This window comes from Drosophila novamexicana, unplaced genomic scaffold (assembly GCF_003285875.2).
Source record: "Drosophila novamexicana strain 15010-1031.04,08,12 unplaced genomic scaffold, DnovRS2.1 tig00004555-arrow-pilon, whole genome shotgun sequence".
In the NCBI taxonomy this organism is placed as follows: domain Eukaryota; kingdom Metazoa; phylum Arthropoda; class Insecta; order Diptera; family Drosophilidae; genus Drosophila; species Drosophila novamexicana.
Window position 1 is genome coordinate 1,492,266 of NW_020825052.1, and position 16,343 is coordinate 1,508,608.

The 16,343-nt window shown below is 40.7% G+C and overlaps 1 protein-coding gene across 1 annotated transcript in view; it reads left to right on the forward strand.

Annotated features, from left to right (window-relative positions):
- Nucleotides 1–11,513: 11,513 nt before the first annotated feature.
- LOC115770312 overlaps nt 11,514–16,343 on the forward strand; it is a 137,010-nt gene continuing 132,180 nt past the window's right edge. The window contains exon 1 of the mRNA XM_030715546.1: nt 11,514–11,566. The gene's annotated coding sequence lies outside the window, so the exon portion shown is untranslated. The remainder of the gene's footprint in view (nt 11,567–16,343) is intronic.

The window sequence follows — 16,343 nt, forward strand, 5'->3', positions numbered from 1 at the left end:
TTTCACCTAACCCAATCTTTGACTCAGCTGCCTGGCTGCCTGCCTGACGCCTCCTGCCGCAGTTGCTCCTCCTGCCGCGGCGGCTGATAAAAATCTCGCAAATTTCAGCCACGGTTGCAGTTGAAGCTCTATAGCTGGGAACTGCACACTGGACATGGCTGTGTGGTGTGGCGCATCTTGGCGCAATAAAAATAAAACCATAGACTAAACGATAACACAACAGAGGAGCAGCAGCCAGCTGGCGGCGCACGAGGAGGAGTAGGAGGAGAAAGAGGAGGAGCAGTTGCAGTTGCAGCAGTGGACCGAAGGAGGAGGCAGCAGTAGTTGATGTCTAGGCGTGTTTGTCTGCGTTTTCTGTCTTGTAATTGTGTCTTGTTAATTTCGCATATTTGAGCAAACGGCAATTTACAGTTGAATGTTGACTTGTTGCAGCTGAGTCTTAGCCTTAAAGCCTAGGCCAAAACATGACTTCAAAGAACAAGTCTCACTCTCTAATGTTTTCTTTAAAATATCTATCTTTTGAACCCCCGCCAAGCCTTCTCGCAAGAGCAATTAAAGTGCGTTAAAATTTGTTAGTTGTCCACTTGAATACATTTTGAAGAAATCAAAAAACTACACTTAAATGATTTCTTTTTAGATATTTGAAATATAGACATGTTTTGAATGATATCAAAATGTTTTTTCGAGAAATAAAATTATTTGTAGTAAAGTTTTGTAGTAATTCTTTGATTAGAAGTAACAAAGATAAAAACATAAACAATACGTTGAAATAATTTAAATGCTTTAACTTAGAGAAATATTGAAAATTTCTTGCAATAGTTTAACAATTAAAGCATTTTCTACATTCGTCTTATTCTTTTCGAATATAGCATTAATTCTGAAGAGTTACCCATTTAATTTAAGAAACTTATTCATTTTTATATAGTCCTTTATAATTATATTCTCCTTATACTCAACTTTAGAGATTTATTAATGCTTGAAATAAATTTACAACAAAATAATTTAAGCTTTTGTCATGAACTTGCTTTTGTACCCAAGAAAACTGAGTCGATCGAATTTATATTGACGTTTTTCCTAAGTGTATGCCATTAAAACGAATCACTTGGTGTAAGTCACACACACACACACAATTGATAGGCACATCATAGGTACCATAGGTACCATCTCATCTGGTTCTGGTAGCTTGCCGCAAATTTGTTGTGTCGTGGCTGAGGTGCTGCTGGAGCGCATAAAGTTGTGTAGCTTATGGCACATGGGACATGATTTTGTCAGCTGTTGATAATAAAAATGAGACTTGGAGACCTGTTGCTAATCCCGTTGCTGGCTGCCAATTGGATTGCACTCGTGTCTGCTGTTAATTAAATTTAATTAATTGCAATTTATTAAAATGATAATTAAGCAAAATATTTACGCAGCCGTTTGACTTTAGCTGCCTAAAACTTTAACAGCCTTTACTTGTGACATTTATGCGCTGCATATTTAGAGTACTTATGTGTTGGCTCCAGTTATAAATAAATGAGTTATGGCTGTTGATTGTTATCGACAGTCATAAGTTGTGATTAGTTTCGGCCAGGGTTTTCGGTTACTCTGCACATAAATCATCTTAACAGCTTTTATCGTTGGATAGCATTTATTACATATTTAGGCTTAATATTTAGCTCCGACATTTTTTGCCCGAAATTTTATAGAAATGGCAAACTTCGAAAATACGTTTAAAGCGAATTTGCTATTTACTGTTGGTAACGAAGTATTATTGACAATTTAGTTATAATAAAACTATTTATGATAGTAAAAATAAATTTTAATAATTAACGTTTCCCTCTCTGTTATATTTGTTATGATGTCCTGCCTATAAGAGAGAGCGTTTGCTGAAATGGGTGTAAATTATGTATATTTATTAAAAAAATAAGGCTAATTCCATTAATGCTTCAATCGACTTATGACTTACGAAATCTAAAATATCTTAAAAATTCTGTATTTATCAGCTTTTCAGTTTTAATTCTATATCTATCGGTTTATACGTTAATTGCGGGTTTCGAACTCTTAAATTCTGTAGATAATGTTCAAGTTTTAAAGCTTCATTTTTGTGAGTTCCGTTTACTTTCGAGAGTTCTTGATTTGCCGTTTGTTTGTTTGCGTCAGCTGAGTTGATGCTCTGACCTTTGGCTATTGTGTCTATTCGTTGGCAATGATCCCTTTCCAATATATATATGTATATATATTAACTACCAGTGGCTACTTGGAGCAGCAGCAGCAGCAGCAGCAGCTGCTTCCTATAGAAGAAACGTTCGCTCTATTTCTGGCACAGGCGCATGCATATGATATGCACTTTAATTTATTCAAAGTCACGTTGCTGGGAACGTATAGAAAAGCGAGTTGTACTTGTTCCTATGCCAATATATAAGTACCTTATGGCCCCTATAGCCCAAACAGAAGTGCTGAGTGAGTCAGCTAAGTGCATCAATTTCCATTTAACTGTAAGCGATATTTTGCCAGGCAGCAGCAGAAGTACCAGCGGCAGCAGTTGCAGCAGTCGCATCGAAATATTGCCAATATTTGTGTTGTTGTTGTTTTTGTTTTTGTTGCTGTGCCAAATTGCAAAAGCCAAACTGAGATTGGAGGAACTTGTGCTGCTTGACTGACGTTGTCTAAACAAAAGACTCAGGCAACGAACTTGACTAAGGCTGCCTGCTGCTGGCTGAGCCTGAAGTGTGGGTGACATCTTCAGCAAACACTTGAGGCGTTTGAGCTATTTGCGTTGATTGCCAGGCCAGGCCAGCCCACAGCACGAGTGAGTGGAACAGATATATGAAAGGAGATAGAGAGAGAGCGAAAGAGATACCGACAGAGTTGACTAGAGGAGTTTTGCCAGGCCAAGTCTTCATCGAAGTCGTGTTATTGTTGTTGTTATTTTAGTGCTACCGTTGGCTGTTGCTTGCCCACCCCCCACTGCTGCTGCTGCTGCTGCTGCTGGTGCTCACAATGTTGTGGATGATGCTTCAGTTTTTGTTTTTGTTTATTTTCCTAACACTTCAATTGGCATTCCACACAAAAAGCGAAAATTGCAAAACGTGAGTAGTTTCGAGTTCTAATTTAAAATAATTTTTGTGTTGACGCTTTTGCAATTTTTGTTCGCAAACGCCCGTTTGCCAGCAACGTTTGCGATGGCGATGCCTCTATTATTATTTTTTTTCTTCTTCTGTCGATCTTTTTTTCTTTTTGCCATTTCGTAATAGAGTCGTTAAGTGGCCCGTTGCGCTCTTTTTGGTAATTTGATGAACGATTTTTGATAATTTTGCACATTGTTTTGCACGTTTTTGTTGGGTTTTTGCTCGCTTTGACCCGTGTGACGACTGAAGCATCTTTTAGCCGCCTGATGTCTGTCGGTATGTCTGTCTTTCTGCCTGATCCCCCCGCTGACTGAATTTTTCTTCTTTTTTCGCCTTTGTCTGATTTTAATATCAAGTGCAGGCAAGTGGGTAATTATTGTTGTTGACGCTGCTGCTGCTGCTGTTGCTGTGGATGAAGCTGGTGGTGCAGCTAAAAACGTTGACCACTCAACTGTCAATGCTTGAGTGCCCAGTTGCTGTTGCTCCACCCTACCTGTTGCCGCCCCTCGCCTATGCATGTGTGTTTGCCCATTTGGAGTGCTGCACTTTTCTGGCCAGCCTGTCGAACTTCACCTGTGTGTGATTTGCATATGTGGCCAAGTGAAGCTGCTTCTGTTGGCTGCAATGCGAATGCTGCTGCTGCTGCTGCTTTGAGTGCCCATGAATAGTCACAAAGCATTAAGCACTTCACTGAGCACAGGCGGATAGCGGCATAGGGGGGTCGCTCACAATTATCTACACAATATGGCAATCACATATGTAGATATTGCACACACAGCCCCAGCCAAGTCAAGACAAGTCAAGTCAGCCCAGTCAGCATAGCCAACCAGTTGTTCAATCTAGGAAGTGCATGAGTTGCATTTTCCATATGGCCACTGCTGCCGTCCGTCCGTCCGTCTGTCCGTCCTGCGGTCTGTAACTGCGACTGCGTTTTGCCATTTCCTCATTACTAGCCTGCGAACGGGTCGCAGTCATCGGCGTCGTCGCAGTTGGCTAAAAAGAAATTGAACTTTTTCACACCAGAATCGATTGTAATTGAATGCCTGAGGGCTCTCACCAAGCCGCCAGAGAGGCTCTGCCTAACCATCCTAGCCTATTGCCTTGCCTTTGCCTTTGCTATTGCTATTGCCATTGCCTTGGCTTGGCCAAATGCAAATTTGTTTTTTTTTCTTCTTCTTCTGTTTTTGCATTTTGACATTGGAGAATTTTTCAAACGCCAAAAACTTTCCCAAAAATACTTACCACATGAACCAAATGGGGCCAACATACAACCGCACCGCACCACCAATGGCGTACATTAAATTGCTTTATTTTGGAAGCACCACAATCAAGCAGCACCGCACAACTCCACTCCAACACACTCCACTGAGCTGTTGATGATCAGCCAAAGCTGATGAGCTGCATCGGCGGCAACCGGCAACTGGCGGCAACTCCAACTTTTGTGTTGAACGAACACCTGCTGCTAACATTTTCCTATAAATTGAAATTTGAAATAGCAAGTTTTGTGCGGATTTGCGTCGAAACAAGGCTGAATCAACAGCGAAGATACTGATCGTAGCTTTACGTACACACAGACGAACAGATACCCTTACTTGGTTCGTTTCAAGAGTAAACGCAACTCTTCGGTTAATCCGAAGCTTGAAGACTTTAAGGCTTATAGACAAAAATACATTTAATTTGGGCGGTCAAATGGAAGAAATTTTTTTTAATAATTTCCATCATATACAAAATTTAAACAAATTAAATTATTAAATTAAAAAGGAAATTATTTTAATAAATAAATTTCTATTTAATTGAATATTTTCTTTGGTTTACCAACCACATTCTATAGCATATATTTGAATTTGTCTTCACAAGAGTTCGTTCTTTACACTTAAACAAAGCCATCTTTATTTTTAAAAGACACTGTATAGCTTCATAAATGATCTTTGTAGATAGATGGTAAAAAAGTGCATATAAAATAAATACATTTTATAAATCTGAGCTTAGATGGCTCTGGACTTCTAGCTCAACTAAGATTTATAAAATGGAAAGGTCATTTGTGTTAATCCTATTTTTTGTGTCCACGCAAACACCCTACAATAGTCAAAGTGCTCTCTTTGAGCTCGTAAATGTTGTACAGAAACTTCATTAGCTGATTCGATTTCGCCATAATTCTGCGCTAATAATTTCTCAACAGGCGCCATTTGCTATGCGTACATTTCTCAAAGGAAAAACGTACAAAAAATCAAAAATTCCCATGGCCCCACATAACGCTACATAGCGTAACCGAAATTTATGGCTTACAACGATTCAACATTAAGAAACCAAAAAAAAAACACCAAAAACAAAAAAAAAAAAATAAATAAAAATGTAAATGATTCATTTGTTTTGCTCGCACCGCAGACAAGAAATCAAAGCAGAGGTGTTTAATTACCAACAAATAAACAAAATGGAAACGATTAATTCAATTCGCCAATTTTGTAACGAAGGCCCCGTTATGGTAAAAAAAAATGCTCAAATCGAAAACTGTTTGAAATTGTAGCTAAATTTGTGGTCGATCTTTGTCTGTGGCCCCGCGGGGCAATCAGCACACAGAAAAAATAAAATCGAAAAAAAAAAAAATAGAAGTCCCACAATAAAAAATAAAAAAAAAAAAAGCATAACACAGTGAGACAAAACACAATAATCAACCTCGAAAAGGTTGTGTGCCATTTATCAAATAATGTGTAACTTGGCCGTTTGCCCAGCTCCAGAAATGGAGATGGAGCCGGCAATGGAGCTGGGGCTCGATCTATGATGCCTGTGCCTGCGTCTGGGCCCTATTTGTAGATGCGGCTGCCCATGGTGTGAGTTTCATTTGCCTTATGATACATGACGGCGCCCCCTCTTCCTCACTATAACTCACTCACTACTCTCTTTCCCTTTCTCGGTGTCGCTCGCTCTCCCTCTGCCTGCCTTGGGCATCGTCCCGCTCTGGGTCAGACATGTGAGTTCAAACTCATCCGTCAAGTGGCTGGTGCTATGGGGCTTAATGGATCGACATCGTCTCGGTTTCGACCTGCTCCTCCATTGTACAATCCATAGGCTAGTTGTGTTTTGGTGTTGTCATTTATCATTTGATTTGGTTTTGATTGCTCGTTGCTCGCCTCGGTCTCGGCCTAATAATTGTTAACAAGTAAAGTCTATTTAAGCCTTGTTCGTGGCTGTTGTTGTTGTTGTTGTTTTTATTGCTTTCGCTTTGCCTGTGTTTAATTGGTTCACATGATTTGTAAATTAAACAATTGCGGCGCATGTAACAACCACAAATTCTAATTGAAAATTGGGCATGTCGAAAGCAGTGTGAGCTTTGACAGCTCTAATCACTTCCCCTCCACCTTCTGATCGAATGGGGTGCAAACAATTGTTGTGTAATTAATGTGGATGTTATCGTGTATCTTGTAATTCCAGGTTGGAATATCGCAATATGCAATTGAATATAAACATACATATATATATATGTCTATTTGAGCCAATCTTCGATATGAATTTCACATATTTTGTAAAATCTAATAAATAGGTCGTATTTGTGTCGCATATGTGTGGGAAAGTGTTGATTGAAAGTTCTTTGCTTAAGGTCTGATCGTATTTAAAGTAATCCTATAATGCTTGGGTAAACATTCAGATATTGGCATTGCAGATCCACCCTTCAGCGTTAAGGGTTATATTAGCATATAGCGAAAAAATCAGCTTTACAAATCAACATTTCCAGTCCACTAAGGTGGCAGTAATATTTTCACTAATATCCCAGAGCAAAGATCGACATAATCTTGTAAATACTTATCTGGACAAATACCTTTTTTGTGGCTTTCCTTGCTAGTTTTTTGACCGGAAGAAGTTATTGAGTATCTTTTAATCTCTGTAAAGTACGATAATGCCTATATCTAATTTGTTTTTCTAATTTGTATATCAATTAACTTACGCAAATGCTTGGTAATACCTTGAAACCGGCTGGTCGATAGATCGTATCATGCTTTTATTATACCCATTCTTTGCAATAGATCCGAGTTATTTGGGTCTAAGCCGTCTTGTGCTTTTGCCTCAGTGCTGTGAAGCGCATTGTGTCCGGCATGCAATCATCTCGTTTGGCATTGCAATTGCGCTTGGCTGGCGGATGGGTCTTTTAGGAGGAGTGGTTGAGTCTGGTTGTCTCTTATCTGTGCAACGCCTGTGGCGCAAATCTCTCTACACGCAGCGGTGCCCCCGAGTGGCGACCTCTTGCGACTGCATAAGTTTTTCGCTCATTACTGCGGAAAAACTCGATCCAAAAGATTATAATTGATTAAGATGAATCAGCGTTGCGGTCAAATGTTTGATGGGAATATAAATTGTTTGTGGTTTTGTGTAACGATGCACTTGGACAGCAGGCAGAAATTCCAAAAACAACTGATGAAGAAGAAGAATCAAAAAAAAAAAAAAACAGTTGGCCCAGCGAAATCAAACGCAACATTTAAAGCTGACTGCGCCGCTGGTGCCGCCTGTTGATGATGCGACTGATGCTTAGGGATTGGAGCTAGCTACGCCGGAGCAGTAGGGTGTGGGGGCATCGTATGGCTTCAAAAGTGGGAAAGCATCATCAGCACAATGCCAAAATGCCACTCGGCTGCAAGGCGGTAAATCTAAGCCGTGGTAAATAAATCAATCGCACTGCAAATTTTCTTTCTGCTGCGTTTGATTTTTCGCTGCAGTTGTTGTTGTTGTTCTTGTTGTTGTTGCTGCTGCTTGTGGTGTTGCAGCAGCGGTGGCGGCGGCTGCTGCTATGGCTATTGATGAGCGGCCATCAATATTTGTCTAGTTCGAGCTGGAATGTGGCCCGGGCATACGGAGAGAGAGAGACTTGAGACCAGGAGATCCGCGACCTGGGACCCGGCCTAGTGTGAAGTCTTCGTCTTTTGACTTGACTCCATTGCTGATTGCGTGTGGCAAACTTCCTGTTAGACTTTGCAATTCTTCTCGTTTGGCTTGTGTGTGTGCGTTGTTGGCCACCCAGCCATAGACAAAATGTTGCACTTTTTTATTGCATACAGAGATTGAGCTCAAGGTTTGGCCAGCTAATTAAAGCCTAGCTGGCACACACAAACACACACACATATCTCATCAGCAACAGTAGCTCCACTTCAGATTGAATGAACTGCCCACGATTCGCCCACAGACTCGAAAACTGAAAAGTTGAGACATAATCATCATCAAATATTGCACTCTGATATGCTGGCAAGAAAAAACTTTAAATGCGATAAATTTTCAAATTATATAATACTTTATTTATATAACATTTGCATTGACTTAATTGACAATTGGACTAACTGACTTGCCCATGGCGATTACTGCACCAACGATGACGTGTTGCACATTGCACATTACTCTCTCACAAAAAACCAATGAGAACTGTTGTATAAGGAAGCAGCAATAGGAGCAGGCCTTATGCAAATTTCACGTAGACTAGCAAATGCACTGCCAAAGAGAAATTGGAAGTTATGTTATTGAAACTATAAATTACAAGATAATAAGATATACATAACCCCACGTAGCGTGGTGGGCTAAGCGCTGTCGGAGGGGCTCGCTGTCGAGCCCCGGTGTATTTGAAGCACAAACAAATTACAATATCAATTTTGTATTAACAGAATTCGGGTGATTCTCGGAGACAAATCGAAAATATACATAAAATTAAAGAATGAAGAGTCCTTTATTTATATTTAAGAAGTATTATATTAAAATTAGGTAGCTTTTATACTCTGGTGTAAAACTAATGTGCTCCATTATTCTCCTTAAATAAATTGTGTAGAGTATTATAAAGAGCTTGAATGAAAAAAAATAGAATAAGTAACAAGTCTGGCAAACTGGCGACGCATGTGGGATGTTAAAGGTGAGGTTACAAGCAGCCAAAACCGACAACAAAAGCAACATATACCGAGGCTGAGACCAATTCATAGCCCAAGCCCAGAGTCAACAACAGCAACAGCAACAAAAACAACAACAACAGCAACAATTGCTAGAGTTGAAGGCAGCTTGGTTGCTCGCGTTGTTCCCATTCCCATTCCCGTTGCCCCGTTTCCATTTGATTTGTTTTGGTTTGTGGCAAGCGTCGTGTGCCTTGCCACACATATGGGCACGGCGATGACAAACGGAGCGACTGAGCCCAGACAGACAGTTAGATGGATAGACGGACAGTTGGACAGACATTTAATTGAAATAAAGAAGTTTAATTTAGCTAAAAGTTGAGGTGTTGCAGTCTGTAACTGAACCCGAGAGCTAAAACTGCTGATGCTGCGCTGCTGCTGCTGGTGGTGGGCTGCGTGGGAACATTACCGATTGAGATTAGCTTAAGAGAAATAAAAACAAATGCGGCTCATAGGTGGCGCCAGCATGTGGGCTAAATGTGTCGCCAACATGCAACGCACTCAACTGCCGCCTGAAGATCGCATTATTACGACACAATTACAAGCTCTGAGGCGCCCCAGTCGGCCTGGTGGTGTGCCTGTTGTGCCTGGTTCGCCATGGTCCACCTTGGTCCGGTAATTGCAATTGAAGCGCAATCAATTACCTACCGGCTGGTGGTGGCTGTTAGGTAGTCCGTCTTCAGTCCGCGTTGCTGTAAGTAAAAGTCGTCTTCACTGGCCACCACCACCAACACCACCACATGCTGTGATCCGCTCGCTGTGGCTCTCGCCAAGATTTACTCGCTCGGCCACACTTAAATGGAGCTCAGCTCGCCAGTTGATTGCGTGCAATTTATTAAGACGCGCTAACAAGACGTGTGAATGACCAAACCGGAGCAGGTCCCAGAAGCTGTACAGCTGCCACATCGTTGGTTAACTCCTGCCTGCTGTCTGTCCCCCTGGCATGTAATTACACTTGGCTTTCCCGGTGGTGCTCTTATCTATTTGATGATTTTTATCTAGTCAAACGGTTCTTGTTGCAACAATAAAACACCTTTAAAGCTAAAGAATTGATTAGCTGAAGGGAATATATGCTTAGCTAGTATAGAAAAGTTTCATTACCAAAAGAGAGTAACTAAAGTTTTAATCATAACTTTATGTTACCTTCTCTTACCTCAATGGAAGCATATGCACCAGGTTAAGTAGAACAAGAAACTAAACTTTCTTTCGGTGCTTAAGGTTGCAACTAGTGAGTTTATGTGAACAGATGAATTTTATCTAATCGATCTTAAGTGTTTTATTCAAATTAAGAAGGAAAACAAAGCTCAGATAACTTTTTGTTAATTCCAAGCCGAAGTTTTCACTCTAAATCTATTTAGGGTAAATTATAAATGGATATATCCGTCAGAAAATCTGGGTGGGTTCATTGTGGTCGTTCTCTCACTTTCCAACACACTTCTTCGCATATCTATCTTGGAGCATCTTTGTAACTCTTCTGGTTCACAATCAGTGCCGTCTCCTGTTACCACGATTCACCCACGCAGCCCACAGCTTGTGTCAGTATCTCAACTAAGAAGCCTATTACTGTCTCATTCCCGACTCATTCAGCTCGTTTAGCATGCTCACCAAAGGCTAATCTTCAAGCTGAGTGACTACCACGCTGGCCACTCAAGGGGCCATGGGCTGCAGCTCCATCTCCAGCCCCGGAGACGACAACGACGACGACAACGACCGCGACGACGATGACGATGACGACGGCGACGGCGACATTGGCGACAGGCCATTGTTTTGACTTATTGCTTGGGGTTTCTTACTGCTCTAGCGAAACAACAAGATTGATCTTTGTGCAAATACTTTTTTTTTGTTTTTCATTCGATTTCTGCAGCGACTCGTTTGACTGCACTTGTTCGCCTCCGGTTATGCTGCCTGTGCCTAGCCCATGAGTTGTTAAATGTTTAACACGTGATATGACAAATAAATTACATATGATCAACAGATGCAGCGAAAAAGGAAACAAACGATCCAACGAACCAACGAACCAGCGAGCGAACGTCTATGACTTAATAAAAGCTTGTAACGATCAATCAGTTTTATGTTGTTGACGTTGTTCTACATTCATCATCATCGCCGTCATCGTCATCTGGAAGGCAGCCAACCACAGCTTACAGTCCTATACAATATTTTGCGTCTCCAGGATCGATGTGTTTGCTGGTTGAGATTGATCTGATTGAAAATGTTGACTGAACATAACGAAGTTCGTATTTCCCATGGGTACAAATGAATGCATATAAATGTATATTAATAAAAAAAGAATGCTCTTTTTGCGCTCGCCCTGCTATGCGATTCTCAAGAAATTTAATAAGACTTTCTGGGCTTCGATTTTGGGTAGTATTTAATCAAATTTTTTTAGACATGCTTCTTTATGCTTCCTTCTTTCTTTCTGCTGCACTTACTCTAACTCTCACTTTACTTTATTTTTGTTCTTTCACAGATGTGTTTGGCTTTGTGTAACTCCTATTTTATGGACATAAAGGAATCATTTGTGTGTATAAAAATTAGTTGGTAAGTACTAATTTTTAAATTTAAATTTAAATTTTTCTATAAATGATTACTTATTTCAAGGGTATTCAGGGCTGGGCTAGGTTTATCTTTTAGGTTCTTACTTTTGACGTAATCCAACTCTTTTTCAACTCAGCTCTTATCTCGACCAGCAGTTTTATTTATGTAGCTGTTCACATTTATATACACCATAAAATCTTATATGATTTTTACCCAAAGCCCAACTTAATGATGTATTTGCTGCTCTCGTGTTTACTTTTCCTGGTCGGCAATTCTTGTGCCAGTTCCCATCTACTGCCGAATATCGAGCAACAAAATTATAGAGCTCTCAGTCTGGATGTAAATTGGGTTTCGGGTTGTTGTAGTTTATAGTTTATAGAAGATCACTTGCCGCAATAAGACACTTAAGACTGACGACGCCATTTGGCCTCGAGAGAGAAGTTGCAAATGCCGCCAATAAGCGATGCTTTGCATGACGAATAGAAAAACTAACCCAAAAGTCACGCTAATAGTAAATTGAGCTCAGTACCCAACACTCATAGCTCGAATGCACTATGCCAACACATGCCAGCTGAAAAGCAACACAAGATAAAGAAGTTATCTCCGCAACGCCGCGCACTGAATACCCTAACAGATCCGAGTTAAATGATAAAACATAACCTGAGCAGAGTTAAGAGAGTGAAGTAATCTTTAGGTATATATTTATATTTTATTTATTATTATTTATATAACTGAGCTATTGATATAAATATTATCCATAAATTTGATCACATTTCATACACATTAAAAGAATATTTGAAATATTTCAACTTTTGATAAAATATGGTTTGTTTTCGACATAGCTTCGGCCGTTCTTAAGTCATATTTTGAGGTTTAAGGGTCGGTTAATAGTAAATAAGAAATTGGGATTTCAGATTCAAAACGTTTCAGCACAATACGTTACATATTTTGTATGAAAACTGTAATACCTTGTTGTGAGGGCATAAAGACAGACAAGCTGATACACAGCCCCCCAAAAACGGCGCATAGAAATTGCAATTTTTCATATGCATCAATTGACACCCTCTAGGCACACGTCGACGTCGTCATCGTCATCGGCGTCAGAAATTTCCCAGACATTGCAGTTTTCGGAGTTTCGGATCGTGTGCTGGCTGCTTGCTGATGTCCAAGCGGGGACGACAACAACGACGACGTAGATGATGATGATGGTAAAGTGGATTAATGTGGCATGAAATGATTTGGTGAAATAATGCAGTATGTTGAGTGTTGCACACTGGACACACGGCGTCTTGGATCACAGTTGGGACTTCAAGTTTTTTTTTTTCGGCTCCTCACTCACACGCAGTGGCCCACTCTAACGAGTTTTTCATTGGGTCTCTCACATAGCGGCTACCTGTACACATTTTTTTGTTGTTTTATTTTTTGCACAATTTCCATGGCCCGTATGGTTCTCTAGGCATGCAGGGCAATTCCCATGACTTGATAACACAATTTGGTGCCAGTGATGCGGCAGAGACTTCATTTACCGCAAAGTGCATGTGGGTTCAGCATGGCATCTTGGCCCAAACTCTTTGGCCAACTGGCTGCTGGTAGTGCGTGGTGACGCCGTTGCCTGTGACTATGTCCCGCGGTTATTACCACTAATAACAAAGCCACACAGCACAAGAACAGGTAACGGGTCCGTCTTTGGCATAGTTCCATACTCAGCACCACTGCAATTCTCGTTTCTTGGCCACAAATGATCACAGATTTGTCTACGCAGCTTGAACAACGCCTCCTGATTGCTTCTTCGCTTCTTGAGAATATGTAAATAGATTTCTGCACAGCATTTAGCAGCATTTTTTTTAAGTATTGTTATGGGTATTGCTGCGACAATTATCGAGCAATTATCACAGCTTCTATAAAATATGCAGCTATGGCGAAAATGACTCAATATCTAATTAATACGAAAAGCATGCTGCCATTTGAATTTTTCCAAAGAATTTATAAAATCAATTCACAATTCCACGTGAAGGAATTAAAAGCAGATAACATGAGGATAATTAATAAGCCCCATGACAGTAATTTTTTTGCATACTGTGGCGACGCTACGTGGATCAGCATTACAGTCCGTAAAAATTGATTGACAAAAATTGATTTAAACATAATTATCAGAAAATATGATTTGTGAGGCTTATTCACATGTATTTTATTTTAAGGAATCAGTTTAGATAATACTTTTCTAATATCTCCCTTCATTTATAGCTCAATATTTAATAATGTTGTTGTGCACAGTTTATTTTTGAGCATATTTCATGCAGTGCAAAATTTCCTGTTCACATTTTTCACAATTGTTTTAATTTTGTTTTTGTTATTTTTTCATTAAAATTCCTTAACGACTTCGTGAGCTGTGCTGCCAAATCAGCACAACTCCCACACCATTTTGATGCCATTCAGCACCACGCGGCTCCACCACCACCACTAGTACCGGCACCACCACAATGCACTTCGTATTTCGTGCTCTACATAATTCATCATCAATCCACACTGTGGCCAACTGCCACACTGTTGGCGTAGATGGTTGGCGATTTGAGCAGGCAGCGTTTCCTGCGGGCAGCAAATAAGCAGCCAGCTTATGGGCAGCGGTGTGTCCGGGTTGTGTGGTGTTGCGGGTCTTGCGATATTTCCAATCAGGCGGCGTCGACAAAAATATTGGAGCAATTTCCTATGCAGTCAACGGACCAAAATGCTTTTGTATGACTTATTTGCCTTTAAGAGTGCCGAGAGGGCTGGGACAATGTCCAGTTGGCGGCGGTTCTCGTTTTAGCCTTTTGCACCTACAACTTAACACCGCCAACTATCGGATCGGAGCGGGCGATGGGTATCGATGCCGATGCCGTCGCACCTTTTGCCATTGCCAATTTAGCTATGCGCCGTGTTTCGTTTTCGTTTCGTCGTATGTTTCGCCGGTTTCTACCGATCCAGAGTCAACTTTGGCATGACTTTTCATCGCTGTCGATTGTCGTGATCAATTGAGAGCAATTTATTATGAAATGAGGGTGAATTATATGAATGAGCGGCATCTAGGCAACCCTCTCTCTCTCTCGCTCGCTCTCTTTCTCTCTGTTGCACTGCTCGGCGCGTTAAGCGCCGCACAATTCTTTTGATCTTCAACCGGACTGCAGTCCAGAGAGTTATCTAGTCAAAGACCTCATGAAAGATCTGTACATTTTCCAACTGAGAGTCCTGATGACTTGTTGCACTTTGCATTCGGTTTGAGTTGTGAGTGTGATTTTTAAAAGTGTTTTACATGGGAAACGACAACGATATCTACCGTGAACCCCCCCATCTACCCGTAACCCAACGAAATGCAGAACGATGCCAAAGACGATCGAGACTTGAGTTTCACCAGTTGTTTTTGTTGTTGTTGTTGTAAATTGTCTGTCGACAATTATTTTATTATGCTGTCAACACTTAAATGTAATAATGCCAATAATATTGTTTTATGACAGTCGCAATATCTTTGTGGAGGCGCACATTTTTCGTGCTTTGGATCGATCTTGCAGTGGTTGCGGTTGCCTTGAGGCCTTCTACCTCCTCCTCTACTTCAGCACCTCCTGCGCCCAACGTCTTTGCCTTGTCCTCGGCACTTTAATGTCGGTCTAGTTGAGCCTCTTAGCTGCATTTCGGTTTCGTTTTAGTTGGCTTTTGTCCAAAGATAGAGGTCAGCCATGATTCGTTTGTCTGTGCTTCTCAGTCTCAGTCCCAGTCACAGTTCGCTTCATGCATATAGTTTGTTACCTCTACCGGGTGATTTGGTGGGAATTCTAGTGCGCTGGGCCCCAAAAAGCTTACCATCGCCAACGTAGCAGAGCACTTAGAATGCTCGCATTGCTGTCTGTTTTATGGCCTCAACAAGTAATTGGTTCATTAGCCCTGCAGTTGGAACCGTCGTCCGAACAGGCAACTGAGGTAGTGGCTAACCAATTTGATTCTTTGGCTTTAGTTGGTTTAGTGTCTGATTTTAAGTAGTTCACAGTTGATTTGATTGCTTGCGCTCACCGTTGGCAAAAGTTCAAGTGGTTAAGGCCATGTTAACCCATTGGCTGTCTAAGAGCTCCGCCAATTTAGTTTATACTACTGTTTTTCGAATTTTCACAACATTTATATGGCACTTAAATTTTAAATGATTCCCAGGTAGCAACACAAAAATATACCTTCGTGTGCCAGGTAAAAACAGCAATTAATTAGGCAACACCTGAGCTTTTTAAAATCACATTAAAGCTTTTTCAACAATTGAGTAAATATCCAAAATTCAGACAAGCCAATTTATTAATTTTCTGCGTAATTTATATAAAGCGTTGCTTAAGTTTTGAGTGAAATACATTTTGGAAATTTCTGTCCAATTTCTTCACTGGACTGATCATATGTCTGCAAGGGTATTTAATATTCGGTGCACCTTCAAATTCATCAAGTCGTCTGCTATAAAAAAATTTTGGTAATAATTGAAATTTTAAGGAACAAATTCCGCAGATGTAGCCCCTTTTAAACATACCATAGCGTAGAAATATAGCTATTTGATGGGAAATATTCCAACAGAAGGACATTTCAGACTTGGGTGCTTCTTTTACGAGGCTCACCAGCATAGCTTTCCAATAATCACTAAGGTGATTGAGTCTGAGGGCATCAACGGTTTGCCTGGTGTTTTTCTGCATGAGCTCGGGTTCCGTGGAGCTGCTGGCTGGGAGCCAGTTCGGGTTGGTTCAAGTTTAAGTAACATGCATCAGGAAGGTCTACTGTC